This window comes from Mustela erminea, chromosome 1, assembly GCF_009829155.1.
Source record: "Mustela erminea isolate mMusErm1 chromosome 1, mMusErm1.Pri, whole genome shotgun sequence".
In the NCBI taxonomy this organism is placed as follows: Eukaryota; Metazoa; Chordata; class Mammalia; order Carnivora; family Mustelidae; genus Mustela; species Mustela erminea.
In genome coordinates, this window is record NC_045614.1 from 1,649,790 (window position 1) to 1,664,846 (window position 15,057).

At 63.6% G+C, this 15,057-nt stretch overlaps 1 protein-coding gene and 1 pseudogene across 2 annotated transcripts in view; one reads left to right on the plus strand and one right to left on the minus strand.

Annotated features, from left to right (window-relative positions):
* The window catches only part of GNG7 (G protein subunit gamma 7), a 113,899-nt gene that overhangs the window by 23,293 nt on the left and 75,549 nt on the right, over positions 1-15,057 (minus strand). The gene's annotated exons all lie outside the window — the stretch shown is intronic.
* Positions 5,437-7,200, plus strand: LOC116599124 (annotated as a pseudogene).

Below are 15,057 nucleotides of genomic sequence, written 5' to 3' on the forward strand. Positions count from 1 at the left end.
ACGTCGCCCTCCTGACCCCAAGATCCCTGGCGAAAATCATGCTCCCGGAAGGAGCGGCTCTGCGTCCTGTTCAGGGGAGCAAGTCCGGGGCCACCCAGCAGGCGAGGGACAGAGTCAGGAGGGAGCCCTGCCGAGTCCGAGAAGGAGCCACGCCAGCCAGCGAGGAGGTCCGCTGATCAGCTCCAGGCCAAAGACCACCTGAAACGAACACGTGTCACCGGGCCCGGCTTTTCGCTTCCTGGAACGCCAGCGGACCTCCCCGGGAGCAGCGGAGGTGCCCAGCGGTCCGGGACTCCCCGGCCCGTCAGACAGCTCACCGGGCCCAGTCCTGCCTCGTGCCCTGCTGCTCGTGGCCCCGGGGGCTCCTGCCGGTGCCCACACGGGTCCCCCGCCTGCACCGGGAGGGACACAGGCTCTTTCACGCCCGCCCCGCCGAGGCAGGGAGCAGGCGGGAGCCAGGCTCCGTTCTGCGTCTCAGCGCCCACACCTGCTGCTTCAGGCGTCTGGGAAGACCTGTCCGCCTGCCCTCGGCCTAGGCACGGGGTGACGGAGCGCGAGACAGCCCCGCTTCCTGCACCGGGACACCCTCCACAGCACGCTGGGCCTGCTGGGTCTTCCCCGTCCCCTGCCCACACCCCCTCAGAAACCGCACCACTCACCATTTAAAATATACACGTCAGTGCTTTTTGGTATATTACATGGTCGGTTTTTAAAGTGCAAACATATGGTAAAATGTATATGTTAACAGAACACTTGTTTTAACCATTTTTTAAAAAATTAAGTAGGCTCCACACCCAATGTAGGGCTCAAACTCACAACCTCAAGACCAAGAGCCGTGTGCTCTACTGACCGAGCTGGCCGGGTGCCCCAGTTTTGACCATTTTCAAGTGTGCAGTTCAGTGGTATTAAATATATTCACAGTGTTGTGCAACCACCGCACTCCATCTAGCTCTAGAACATTCCTTTACTCCAAAGCAACCCTGTCCCCAACACCTGTCCTCCCCCGGCCCCCACGAGCCCCCTTCCCGTCCATGGAGGGGCCTGTTCTGGGTGTGTCACACCCCGTGGGGCCTCCTGTGTCTGGTTCCCTCCCTGCGCGTCGTGGGCTCAGGGTCCGTCCCCAGGGCAGCGCGTGGGGGCCCCGCTCCTGCTCAGAGCCGAGGGACATTGACATGTTCTGTTCATCCGTTCACCGGCTAACGGCCCCGAGGGCTCTGAGAGGCCATGCAGCTGGGCAAGGGGCCGAGCCGCTCGGGAGGCCAGGAGCCGACGAGCTTTCCACGTCTGCAAGGCTGGGCCACGGAACGCCCAGGCGTGTGGTCAAGCATTATTCCGGATGATTCCGGGAGGCTCTTTCTGGATGAGACTGACCTCTACACCAGGGGGCTTTGTGAAGACAGGAGGACGCTCTCCGGTCCACGACCCGACTTCCCACTGTGAGGACCGAGGACGGGAAACACCAGGGAAACCCGCAGCCGGCAGGAGGAGGGGGCCACAAACACGGAGCGGAGACAGACGGAACAGACTAGAAGTACCGCAGGAACGTCCACGAGAGCCGAAGCCGGTTCTCTGAAGTGACAGACGGTGCTGTGACCCGTCCGCCGCCCGACGCAGAACAGCCGAGACGAGGCGCACATCACAGGAGGGGAGCGAGGGCCGTGTCACCACCAGCCGCCTGGAGCTGGGAGGGGCTGGGGGGGCTGGGGTGGGGGGGACACCGAGAACGACCAAGGCCAGCACCGGCAGCAGCAGAGCCAGCGGGAAGCGCACACGTGCCCCCGCCCCCGGCTCAGGGCCCCCTCGCATCTGCCAGAGACCCATTCCAGCCCCGGGGTCGTGCGAGCTTAGACCCAGGCCTCGCTGCATCTCTGCGACATTCTTGGGAAGCCGGGGATGTCACTTCGGTGGCAGAGATGAAAGGAATCCGCCGCGTGGGATGGAGCCGGGAGAGGCCGGCCTGGGGTCCGCACGCGGGTTTCCTGGCTGCGGGCCGGAGCTCTTTCCACGGCAACGTGTGTCCTGTGCGCACCGAGCACGGTGGGGTGCTTGGTCCTTTTTCTAAAAAACAACAGATTCCTAACTCATGACGTAAGGTAGAATGCTACCTACCTTCCCCAGTCTTTCCAAAGAGCACCGCTTTCCCCCAAAAGAGAAGGGAGAGACAGAGAGAGAGGAGCCCGGTTCAGTGGTTTTGACTTAACCGCCTCCCGCTTTTCTTGGGGAAAGACTTCACTGTCGCCAAAAACGTGGCGTGTGAACGGAACCCGCCGCGGCCTCCCGAGCGCCTGGGCTGGGGTTCTGAAGAGTCTGCTTTACTCTCCTCAACCCAGCCCGTGGGGAGAGACACCCGTGTTTCGCAGGGGCAGGGCGGGGGCACCGAGCGTTCCTCTGGGACCCGCACTACCCTGTTCCGGAGCTCAACGGACACACCAGTATCAGAAAAACAAAACGCTCAGGAACCGAGCCTTGAAACGTCACGCTGGGTGTTTTTCCACGTCTGGTTTTCTACTTTGCTGGAAGCCACGTGCCGGGACCGAAGAGGGAGAGGCGGAAAACGCAGACTCGGGACAAACCGATTAACCCCGGGCGGCGGAGGTGACGGGCACCCGGGCACAGGAAGGCGCGGGATCTGAGGCTGGCCGCCGAGGGCCAGCAGGCCGACAGGAAGGCCAGGAAGTCCCGGGATCACACTGGGGGACGGCACTTTGGAGCTGTTGTTTTCCAGGGAGCGGGAGCCCTGCTCTGGGTGGAACCCTGGACAGAGCTCAGTCTCCCTCTGGTACTGGACACCCACACGGCAGGACCATCCTTGGGGGCCACCGTGTCCAGCTGTCAGGGTGAGTCCGAGACTGAGAGCCAAGCTACACCGCATGTTGCCTCAGCTGCCCCGAGAACGGACCCCCGGGGAGGCCCCCCTTTCCTGCTTCCTGGCAAGCACGGCCACGAGGGAGAGGCGAGTGTCCCGCCCAGCTGCATGGCTGTGGCCAGCACCGGCCTCCTGTGTGTCTGAGGAAGCTCCAGGCTACGGAGGCCAGGCAGATGCCTTCGTTTGGGTCCCCCAGGGGACCCTGCAGCTGCTGGGACCACCACAACTGGAAAAGAAGGCAGCTAGACCCTCAAGTTTGGGGTGAGGGGCGTGGCGCTGGTCCTTGGGGCTGATTCTGCTGTGGGCTTGTCCTGTGGGGTCAGCAGAAGCCCCTGTCCCTGGGCTACAGCAGGCCACGCTCTTTCCCTCCAGCTCCCACCATCTGCCATGCTCTTGAGAGCCGGCCCCTCCTCTGCAAACATTAGCTCTTTCCACAAACCGACAGGGTTTTTTCCACTTACACAAAGGGTCGTGCCGCCACTGCCACTCCCGGCCACACGAGTCTTTCTCCACCGCCCTGGGCTCCGGGGGGCGAACACCACAGGCTGGGGGTGGGGAGCTGACATCGGGTGGAAACCTTCCCCACGGCCCGGGGAGGGAGGCCCAGCGTCTCGGACGCAGGGAGGAGGCAGCTGCGTGGTTTTCTCTAAAGCAGGGCTCTCCCGGGGCCTCCCGGGGCCGATCACTCTCTGCCGCCTGGACGCATCCCTGGCCCCCGCCCACTCCACGCTGGGAGCACTCGCTGGAGCTGAAATAACCAAAAATGTCCCCAGGCATCACCTGTGTCCCTTGGGGAGCAGACTCGCTCCCAGGTGAGACCCCCTGGGTCAGGAGATCCCACTGACCCCCAGGAGACTGCGTTCGGCAGCCACCGGGCTCCAGAGGTCCTGGGACACTGCACACGCCTCACGACACACGCTGAGTGGGGGCGACTCACAGACGCTGGGGTCGCCCTGGTTTGTACCCTCTGACCCCTGGGATTTACTCTCGTGTCCAGCGTGAGCAGGGACTAGACTTCACTGCTTTTTCAGATAATGTGGGGTCTCCCTCGTGGCCCAACATTTGGAGCCGGGTCACTCTCGGCAGGGGCGTCCCGGGCACCGCGGGCGCCGAGCAGCATCGCATCATGATGCCAAGAACAGCCCCCGTCGTGATGACCACAGACGTCCCAGACGTGGCCCCGGGCCCCCTGGGGACAGAACCAGCCCCGGTGAGACCCGTCTTAAGGGAGAGTCTGAGTGAGAGCCACGTGGGGAGACGGAGCCTCCGCTGGCCGGGCTGGACAGTTTGGGGTGGGAGGCAGCCCTGGGGGTGGGGCCCTCCCAGCAGGCCAGGCCTCGGCCCGTCTGCGCTGAGCACCGCACTGTATGCACAGTCCTTTCTCGGCTTTGCCTAACTGCTAAAATCCCTGTGTAACCGCAGTGACTCTCGGAGGGGGCGGGGTTGGGGGGGCGCGGTTCTCAGTCCTCCTCGGACACACGCAGGGCAGTGACAAATCTGTGGCCGACCCGCTCAGCTGAGGTGGGACGAGGCGCTCGGCTCGGGCTACGACCACTGAGGTCCCTCTCCCTCCCGACTGCCTAGTAGCTGAGGTCTTCAAACAGTCGCTCGAGGGCCACGAGGTCAAGGTCACGTATGGATCGGCTGACGAGAGCGTGACCGACACTCGCGGGGACCGAGCCCGGCAAGGCCCCGGGTGCCGCACGGCGTGCCCGCTAACTCGGTGTCCACGGCGACTTCCCGGGACAAAACTGCCCCCGCCGAGAAGCTCTGCAGACGCGCACGTGAACACAGACACACACGCCGTGCGGAGCGGCCGCCACCGGATGCTTCCGTCGCTTCCGATCGACGTCTCTTCTCGAAGACATTTGCCAGGAAAACCTACGCGCAGGACGCGGATGTCCACGCACATCCAGGCTGGGTACGCCCCTGGAGACAAATCCGGGTGTGAACCCTGAGTTCAGAGGTACAGGGGCTGACTCGCCCTCCAGAAAGGCTGCGAGAAGGTCCCCGCAGAGCCCCGGGCACTCTTAGCCATCACACGCCAACACGGCCAGGAGGCCCCGGGGCGCGGACTCAGCCGCCTCGGGTTTTCCCACACCCCCTTGTTGAGTGTGTGCAGAAGCGCGGACGGAGCATCCCTCACAGCGTCTGGCCTGAGGGGCCGTGAGGGGGGTCCCCGCGGCGTCCCTCTAGGGGACTGTCCGGACAGCACCAGGCAGGCCCAGGGCGCTTACCACAGCGACGCCGGAAGGAATCACGTACCGCATACGCTATAGAGAGCCGCGTGGAAGTGGGGGCGGGGGCTCCCAGGGTCGGGGCCAACGCGCCTGGGTCAAGCTGACGGGTCACAGGGCTGTGGCAGCTGCCGCTGAGGGCCGTGCGGGGTTGGGGAGGGCACGACGCGTCTCCCCACGGCTCCCCACGCGTCATAAGACGATTTTCTCTTCTTTCCTCTACGCTCCTGAGAAAGGAGTCAGGACCGCACTTGCAGCGCGGCCCCCGACGCCCTGCAGACATGCGCTGCCTGTGGCTCGCTCGCCTGGTAGCCGGGAGAGGAACATTCCAGAATGCCTGGCTGACTGACTCCGTGCTTTTCCACGAGCAAGGCCCTTCTTTATATGCAGGAGTGGGTGGAGGCTTTCACATGCCTGCACGTGTGCACGCGTGTGTGTGTGTGTGCGCGCGTATGTGGAGGGGGTCGCTGGGGCAGGGGGTCTCCCCTGGGGCGATCCTACCCTCTGGCACAGTGGGCCGTGTCTGGGGACGTCTGCATCTGTCACGAGTGGGAAGTCTGGGCACAAAGCAGGCGGGGCCCCAGGATGCTGCTTGGCCCCCACTGTGCCTGGAACACCCCCCCCACCAGAGAATGACCCGGCGGGTGTGGGGGCCACTGGTCTGGGTCACTTTGCAGCCACGGATGCAAGCGGGCCCTGCGGCTCTCCGTGCCCACAGGGACCCTGGCCCCGGTCTGCGGCTTTGCCTCCGGGTGCCGCTGCCTCTCCCTTGTCTTTCCAGCTCCCGACGCCGGGGCCTCTCCTGGAAGGACCACAGACAGGTCGTCTGTCTGCCCTTCTCCTTGGTAGGTCTCGGAAATGCCAAGCAAACCGCCCCGCACAGGAAGCTGCCCCGGCAGGGAAACGAACGGGAAGTGCTGCTTCTCGACTGTGACAGCTCTTCTGGGGAGCCGGCGGGCAAGCCCCCGCCTGGGCACCTCTCAGAAGTGTCTCTGGGTTCTGCTTCTCGGAACGAAACCGGGCTCACGGCTACCATCCACGGGCTCCGCCCACTCGGGTCCTGCCCGTAACATCCAGCAGGTCCGGAAGACTCAGATGGGAGTTGACTGTGACCGTCAGGCACTAGACACCCCGCAGCAGCTGCCCTCGTGCCCCTGGGGTCTCGGTCTGTCCTTCCGTCCGGCAGGAGGGTCCCCACCGGTCACAGTGCAGGGAGGAACACCCACTGCCTTTGTTTGTTTGTTTTAACGTGACCAAGAAGTAAACCTCACGTATGTTCAGCTAAAAGCGACGCTTACTCTCAGTATCTAGGACGGGGTCCTCCCCACCCCCGCCTGTGACACAGCAGAGTCACTCTCTGGGGGGGGCGTCCCCGGCAGCATCCCCGGCCCCACCCCCTCCATGCCCCCACACCAGGAGCATCGAGTCCGACAGACAGCCACAGATGTCCCCAGACCCGGCTCTGCGTCCCCTGGGGGCAGGGCTGCCTCCACCGGCGTCCCCCCCAGCACCACCGCGCTGGGATTACTGAGTGCGCGTCTCTGAACCACTCCACCGTCTTCATCCTGAAGAGGAATTTTTAACACAACCGTCGACCTTACTTTTTAAACATTTATTTGCCCTGAGATAATGGACATATGGTACCGCGAATTCGGCAAGACCGTCACCAAGGTAACCGTCAGCTGATCTGGACATTTCTACCCACCCCCTTCCCTGGTCTGAGAAGGACGGGGGGCGCTTATGCAAGTGTGTGCACACACGCGCACACACACACACACACACACACACACACGGGCAGGCGGTGCGGGGCGGGGGGGGCGGTGGCAGGACGAAACCAAAGGACGGGCTGCGGAGTAGGGAGGCAGTTCTGTGCACGGACTGTTCCGGCTCCTCTAAAGGACGGGCAGTGCTCGGCAAGACGAAAATAATGTCTGCCGCTTGCAGTGGGATGGAGACTGTCCCCAGACTCACGCTCTCCTGGAAGCTCACCGCGCGGCCTCATTTGGAAAAAGGATCTTTGCGGACAAGGATGTGAAAGGTCATCCTGGATTGAGGGCCGGCCTCGAATCCCACACCGGGTGTCCTCCTCCGAGAGTGGGGGGGCCACACCGAGTGTCCTCCTCCGAGAGTGGGGGGGTCTGATTCTCAGACACACAGCGGGAGGCCACGGGGCCACGGAGGCCCACACGGCAGGGCGGGGGGGGGGGGCTGGAGCCCCACGGAGTGGGAGAGGCAAGACGGACCCTCCACGGGGAGCAGGGCTCTGCGACACTTGCCTGGGGGCTTCTAGCCTTCAGAAGCCAAGAGCGCCGATTTCTATTCTAAGCACCAAGTCTGGGTTATTTGTTGCAGCCGCCCCAAGGAAAGGACACGTTGGTCATTAAAAAAAGAAAAAAGGACTTGGCTGTAGGAGTTCTGTCTCTCTGGAGCTGTGACATGCCAGGACCCCAAGAGAGAAGGGCCCCCCTCACTGGACTGACAGACTCCGGGCACTTGCGGGAAGCGCAGGAAATGTACACCTCACCCCCTGCCCCAGCACCACACCCCCACCTCTGGGCGGTCTGGCAGGAGGAAGGGTCTGGTGCTTCCTTCCCTCAGGACGAAATCCAGCAAAGTGCAGACATCTAGGATCAGGAACCAGGAACACCAGGCTCCCAGACCTCAGCATGATGTCACATCCCGCCCCAGGTGGATGGTCCGGATGTATCCTGCCCGAGGGGTCCCAGCCGACTCCCAGCTCAGCGGAGGGCGGGACCCGCGAGTGAGGCCAGTGCTCCGTCCCAGTCCCCACAGGAAAGTGAGGACCTGGAGGTCCGAAGCGTTTAGTGCCCCCCGATGGTGAGGGTGGGGATTAGGTGCAAGTGTTTAATGACAGCAAGAAACAGAAATAAAGAAACAAAGAATTAAATTCCTGCCCTAAGGGGACTGTGTGTGTGTTGGGGTGCAGATTAGAGGTACACAAACAGCTGATTACAGTGTATGGATAAAGTGGTGAGTTACAAACATATTTTTTTTTTCTGTAAAAGGCCAAATAGTAAATATTTTTGGTTTTGTGGGACACATTATCACCGTTCCAACGATTCAACCCAGTTGCTGCCGTAAACAACACATAATGGGTGTGCCGTGTGCCAATAAAACTTTATTTGCAATGACGGGCAGAGGGCCAGGTTGGTTTGCTGGCGGCAGTTAGCAGAGCCCTGACCCGGAGGGATGAACAGACTCTGAAGTAAAGAAACGGCAGCTCCTTTTAAGGTTAAAATGCAGTTTCTATCACCCAGAAGTTCTGTTTCTAGGCATCTACCCCAAAGAGATTAAAACATGTGTCCACACAAAAACGTGTGCACAAATGTCCACAGGAACATTACACGTGATAGACCAAGCACAGACACAACCTAACGTCCACCACCCAGTGAATGGACAGATTACACACATGCACGCGCGCACACACACACACACACACACCAGAACATCACTCGACCGCCAGCAGGAGCGGGGCCCCCATGGGCTGCCCCAGGGACCGACCCTGAGCCCACGATGCTCAGGGAGGGAACCAGGCACAGTTGGCCACACGGGTGTGAGTCCACGCATGTGACACGCCCAGACCAGGCTCCTCCACAGACGGGAAGGGGGTTCGTGGGGGTCAGGGGAGGGAGGAATGGGGCATGGGGTTACTTCGGGAATGATGAAAGTATTCTGGAACCAAGTAATGGCGATAAAAGTGCGCAACCTTGCGAATGGACCCAAAACACTGAAATGGATACTTCGAATGCATGAGTTTCTGGCCATGAGCGACAGCTCACTTTTCTTAATGAAGGAATTAAGTAGGGAGCCTGCTTGAGTAGACGGTGCCCGCGACAGGCCGCAGGGTGGGGCTGGAGGCCTGTGGGAGGCCCACGTGGGGCCGGTGCCTGGGGTCTGGGCCGGGACGCGGGTGGTCGGGGTGGAGTCGATGGGGGTCGAGGGCCGAAGCCAGGCTGTGCTGAACGCGGGCGAGTCTGCTGCGCGGAGAGTCCGGGCCCCTTACTGGGGCGTGGAAGGGTTTCCAGGCCGGCAGTGGTGCGTCCGGGGTAGAAGGGACTGACAGGGCCTCGTTTTGACTTGGGCGGTCCCTCCCCGTGAAGATGCTCGACACACGTCACGACCGCGCCGGGGTAAAGATCGGTGCGATCAGCCTGGAACGTTGCATGCGCGTGGTCTGCTGACTTCAAGAGACTGATACAGCCTGCGGGCTTCACGGCGAGGCGGAGCCGCAGAGCAGGGCGACGAGGGGGCTCCACGCCCCAAGGAGACACCTCGACACGCGTGGGCCTCGGCCGTGACGGGAGGGGAGGAATCTGCATGGCTGGGGTCAGGGACGACGGAGGTTCAGCGCAGCCCTTCCGCACCCAAACCGAAGAGCAGGGCCGTGGGCGGGGGGAGCAGGACCCGAGATCGGGTAAATGGGGCGCGTCTGCTCTCTCAAGGGGCAGCAAGGCCGAGGCCAGACACAGAGGTACCCTCTCCCCTCGGGGCCTCTGGTGCTTGGGGTCCGGCTCCCGAGAGCACGCCGGAGCCTCCGAGAGCCTCTGAGAACTGCGTGGTGGGCTCCCTGAAGGCGTCGGCGGGGGGCTGCCCCGACGTGCAGCGGCGAAGGAAGGGTGGCCTCTGCTCACGAGGACCCCGCAAGCGGGCGTGTACAAGCCTTTCTGGAAACCGTCCTTCACGATGGCGTCCAGGCCTCCGAAGATGAATCACACCCAGACACTCCGACACACACGGTATGCACGCGTGCCTATGCGCACGTATACTTACCCATTTACACACATGCGTGTGCGCACACACACACGCACACACACATACACACACACTACAGCTAATCCACACGAAAGCACAGCTCATCAACGGGAGAACCGTGGCACGGAGAGCCTCGTGGAACCCACTAAACAAAGCTCTAAGTCGGGGCAGTAACGGCCCGTCACTGTCCTGACTCTTGCACCAACGTCTGTGAAGTGACGGGTACTCTGCTGATACAGACCGCTGCTGACATCTGGGAGGTCCTGGGCATGGCGGGGGGCAAAGTGTCCTCGGCCCCTCCCCCTCCATGCCCACAGCCATCCCCGACACCATCCAGCGGCCCTGGGACCAGGCCATCCCCTATTGAGAACCGATACTAGAACCCCCCACCCAGGAACTTGGAGCAGAGTCCACGGGGGCCACGCAGAGCCTGACCGGGCCTCCAGTCAGGACGGAAGTTTGCCCCAACAGCCACCCCTGGGAGGGCCAGCGGGTGCCTGGAGCAGCCCGTGGAGGCTCGGCTTTTCTCTCTGCACGACGGGTTCTCGGCGCCCGTCGGAACTAGGGCGTGGAGGAGAGACTCGCACCACAAGGACTTGGAAGACCCTGGGCCCTGCCAGGAGCCATGGACAGAGAAAAGTCTCGGCAGCAGGCGGGATGTACTAGGAGGGTTTTCAGGAATAAGCGGCCCCAACCCCAGTACAAAAACAGCCAAGGCAGTGCACAAGCAACCCCCACACGAAGCCCCAAACCTCTGAAGAGACGGCCAGCTCTGACAGACAACGGGGTGACGGTGCACAAGCCAGGCCTCATCCGGCCCCCACTGTCCAGGGTCTGAGACCGCCAGCGCCCACACCTGCGGGGGCCTGCCGCATGGGGCCCTGTCCCGTCCTGGGAGCCTGGGACCATCAGCCCGCCTTCTGGAAGGGACCTGGAGACGGCAGAGCTGTGCAGAGCCGTCCGGAACCTGCCGGCAGACGCCTGGTCAGACCTGGTCCCGCCCACACCACAGGATAACGGCCACCGTGGCCCAGGGTCTGCTGAAGGATAGGGTGGGCTGGTCGCGTGCCACCAACTTCCTGCTCCCAGGGCGAGGCCCCCAACCCCTAAGGGGGGCTTCCCCGGTCCAGGGGACATCCCTGCCAGAGCCCTGTGCCCTGCTCAGCAGCCGGGCCAGCGGGGGTGCCCCCGCACCTCACAGGCAGGGGCCCCTTCTGTGCGCTCCCGGGGCAGCCCCCACCCAGGACCACAGGCCGGAGCTCCAGGGAGTGGACACTCACTCTCACGGTCCTGGAGAGCAGACTCCGGACGGAGTCCTCTCTGGACCCATCTTCTGTGGCATGGGGACCTCAGGCCGGGCCCACACCGCCTGAACTGTCTCTGCTCCTTTGTCGGAGGTCAGCGGACACTACGTGTGGGCTCTGTTTCTGGACAAGGTCAGTCCTTCACCCAACCACGGTGGCCGCTGCACACAAGGCCTGGAGGCGGGCAGTGTCAGCCTCCTGCTGGGCTCCCTCCGGCCACACCCCGCGGCCAGCCCGGCTCTCCCCGCCGCCCCGACCCCTCCCTCCCGAGGCTCCAGGCGCCCACCGGTCTTCCCCACCCTGCACATCTGTGCGTCCAGACTGGCCGCTTCTTGCAGGAACGCCTCTCTCCCACCTTCCCTCCCACACATCTGCAAAGACTCTCTTTCCCGACAAGGTCATTTCAGAGGTTCCCGGTGGACGGCAACTGGTGGGGACACTATCTGACCCACCCCGGGCTTGCTGTCTTGTGGGGATGTTGACCCCTGTTTGAGGTCTGGGGTCCGAGGGCGGAGGTGGGGTGCCCCTCACGGGCCCACATGCAGCAGCCTTGCTGCCGGGCCCTGTGAGCTTCGGGTGACGGGGGGCCCCCGGGGTGGGCGCCGGCAGCTCACCCAACGGGCAGGAAGCCAGCTCGCCGCCCCCCACGGAACCCTTGCTTCCTTCCTGCCCCCCTCCTGGGGCGAGTGCAGCTGCTGCTCACAACGGCCTCTTGCATATCTCCAGCGCTGGGGAGCTCACTCCCCTCCGAGAACAGCTCAAGCCCTCACCGCGCAAGGACGGAGACCCGACGCTTACCTGCGCCGTGGGCGGGGCTCCGACACGGCTTCACGGAGCCACAATTCACACACCCCACACTTGGCCCATCTGAAATGTCTGCCCAGCCATCCCCACGCTTAATGTCAGAACACCCCCGTCACCCCACAAAGAAACCCCCTACCCTTGGCTGTCACCCCCAACTCCCTTCCTCCCTCAGCCCCTGGCGACCACTAACCCCCTTTCTGGGGATTTCTGCAGGCCGGCTTTAAGCCAATCAGTATCGGTCAGACACAGACGCTCCACCGTCTCTGCGAATCCCCGAAGGACCTCTCCACTCGGCTCTTCCGAGCTGCCGGCATCCCACCGCTGTGCAGAACGCGCGGGACCCCGGGGACCGGAGCACAGGTTCCCGGAGGGGCACCGCGGGTCACGAGGGACGGGCTCCCTGACTTTCGGGGGACCACTGGGATCAGCACCTGCCTCCCACCGGGTGTCAGCAACTAATCCTGGGGGAGGGGCTGATCCCAGGGGCACGGCCAGAAGACAAGCCCTGCCCCCACGTCGGTGTGTCCTCTGTGTCCTGGGCCCCGGGGGCTGCTCTGTCCTCGGCAAACCATCTCAGCGCAAAACCGACGCTCACCTCCTGGGGTTCTTGGTCTGGAGATGCCCGAGAGCAGGGCCTGCGTGTGACAGGCTGCCGGGGCCACAGCTCAAGCCCGGCAGCCCCGCGTGGGGACGGACTGCGCCGCGTGTGTCCATCTACGTCGACAGACACACTCCTCAGCTGCCGTGACCCTGCTGCTGTGAACGGAGGGTGTGCGGACACCTCCCCGAGTCCCCGCGTGCCGTTCGCTCTGCAGACCCGCAGGCCCAGCTGCTGGAGCACACAGTAGGTCTGTTTCTAATTTTCTGAAGAAGACCCAGACCCGGCCAGGCGGTTTTCCACAGCATCTGCCCCATTTCACAGTCCTACCAGCTGTGCACAAGGTCTCGGCTTCTCCACATCGATACCCGCCCGAAGCCCCTTTCTCCTCCGCAACGCACGACGGGCTTGCGGTTTTCCCACCGGCTGCGGGGAGGCCCCTGAGAAAGGACCGCACCTGTGTCGGGCTTCGTTCGGTCCTGGGGGAAAGGGTGTCCCTGGGTGCCGGGAACCCAAGCAGAGACCCGAGCTGGACCCTGTCGTGTGTGCACGTGTGTTCGGGCCACGCTTGGCTGCTCTGGAAAGCCGCCAGGAGAGGAGCAGAGCAGAGGAGGGACCCACCCTCGTGAGCACACACGCACACGCACACACATGCACGCGGCACGCATACGTGTTCCCAGAGCAGGGGTCGCGGGGCTGGCGGCCCCGGCGGCTGAGTCTCCCACCCGAGGCTGGGCAGCCCCGGGTGAGGTGCGGGCGTGCAGCGCGGGCGGCCCGGGAGGCCGCAGCAGAACAAACACGCGGGGTCAGTCCCAGCGGCGCTGGGCCGGCCTGCACGTGCGGCGCGGGGAGTCCGCGCAGGGTGGGGTCTGCTCCTTCCTGCAGGGCGGCTGTGGCTTCCGGACACGTGCAGAGCCCCCGGGGGATGGGGCCGCCAGGGAGGGGGCCAGGCTAACCGCGGCTGCCGGCGAGCCTCCGCCGCCCGGCACTGGTTTGCTCTGAGCTCACGGACTCTAGTCGCAGGGCTGCAGGCTGGGCCCTGGCCAGCGGGTGTTTTCCAAGCTGCTTCACACACTCCCCACCGAGTGTCTCCGTGCGGGGGGTCCCTGCCCCGAGGCCCCCTAGGCCCGCTGGGGTTGCTGTCTCCCCAGGAGCCCGAGGACGGCCCGTCTCTGCTCGGGCAGGTTGCTGGTACAGTCGCCTCCTTGTGGCTGCAGGAGTGGGGTCCCCACCTTAGGCTGGCTCAGTGCCCAACGGCCACCCTGGGCTCCTAGCCACGTGGCCCCCTGCAGGACCCCTCCTAAGGTGGCAGCTTGTTTCTTCACAGCCAGCAGGGGAGACAGTGTGACTTAGGGGCTGCTGAGCGGGCGTTCTGTGACCTAACGAGCTCATGGTGTGTCTGTGACCTTTACCACGTTCCCCAGGCCCGAGGCGGTCTTGCCCACACGCAGCGAGAGGAGCTTACCCGAGGCACGGAGCCCGCGGTGAGGGTGCAGACCATGGAATCAAGTCTCCGAGTTGCCTGAGACCGTGGCCCTGGGCCCTGAGGATGGTTTGCTGAGGTGCTGGGGCTCTCAGTGGGGAGACGCCTGCCCACGCGTCCCCAAAGTGGGGAGGCCCTTCCGATGGCATTACGGGCCAGTACGTGTGTCATCGACATGTAGAATTCACACGTGGAGGTATTAGGTGCACTGTGCACCTGTCGTTATGAATAAATCTGGAAAGAAAGGCAAAGGTTTCCTACAGGAAGCGTCGCGGGGTCTGCACGCAGGTCTGCACGCAGCACCACGGAGTGGCGGGAAGACAGGAGTTGTCAAGGAGGGGCTCCGAGATTGCCAGGACGCGCTGGAGGCCAAGCGGGCCCTCGGAGAGGCAGCCCCTCCCCCCCGCACTCGCCCCAGACTCAGCTTTATAAAACGATTTGTGTTTCTCCTATTGGACTGAGTCTCTTCCTGACCCTTAGTTCAAGTCTCCAAGAAAGGACAGCTAGCTGTGCTGTCGACACCTAGCTGTGCTGGGGTGCGTACCCCAAGTCAGTCAGCTTGCGGGGCCGCAGGGCTGGCGAGGGGCCCCAGGGCTCGGCCCACTGCTGGAGGCCCCAGACCCCATTACTGCGGAACCCGGAGGACCCAGCAAAGAAGCATTGCTTGCTGTCCCTACGGGCCACCTCGGCACGGCTGACATCAGGCCAGCTCATTTTGGGGGGGCGTCCTGGGCACGGGGAGGTGTGCAGCAGCCCCCCGGGTCCCAGAACCAGCCGGCCCCAACGCCAGCAGAGTCAGGTGCAGAAACCCCGCTGGAAAGGATTTCCAAGTCACACGGCTGGGACGGGGTGGAACAGGGCTGGAACCCGTGTCTCCTGCTTCCCGGGTCGTGGGGTGTGGATCCCAGACTGACCCTCCCCTCCCCTCCCCCTCTGTGGAAAACAACCGGCCCTGGCCAGGGGCCAGCATCACTGGTCTGCGAGGGGCCAGG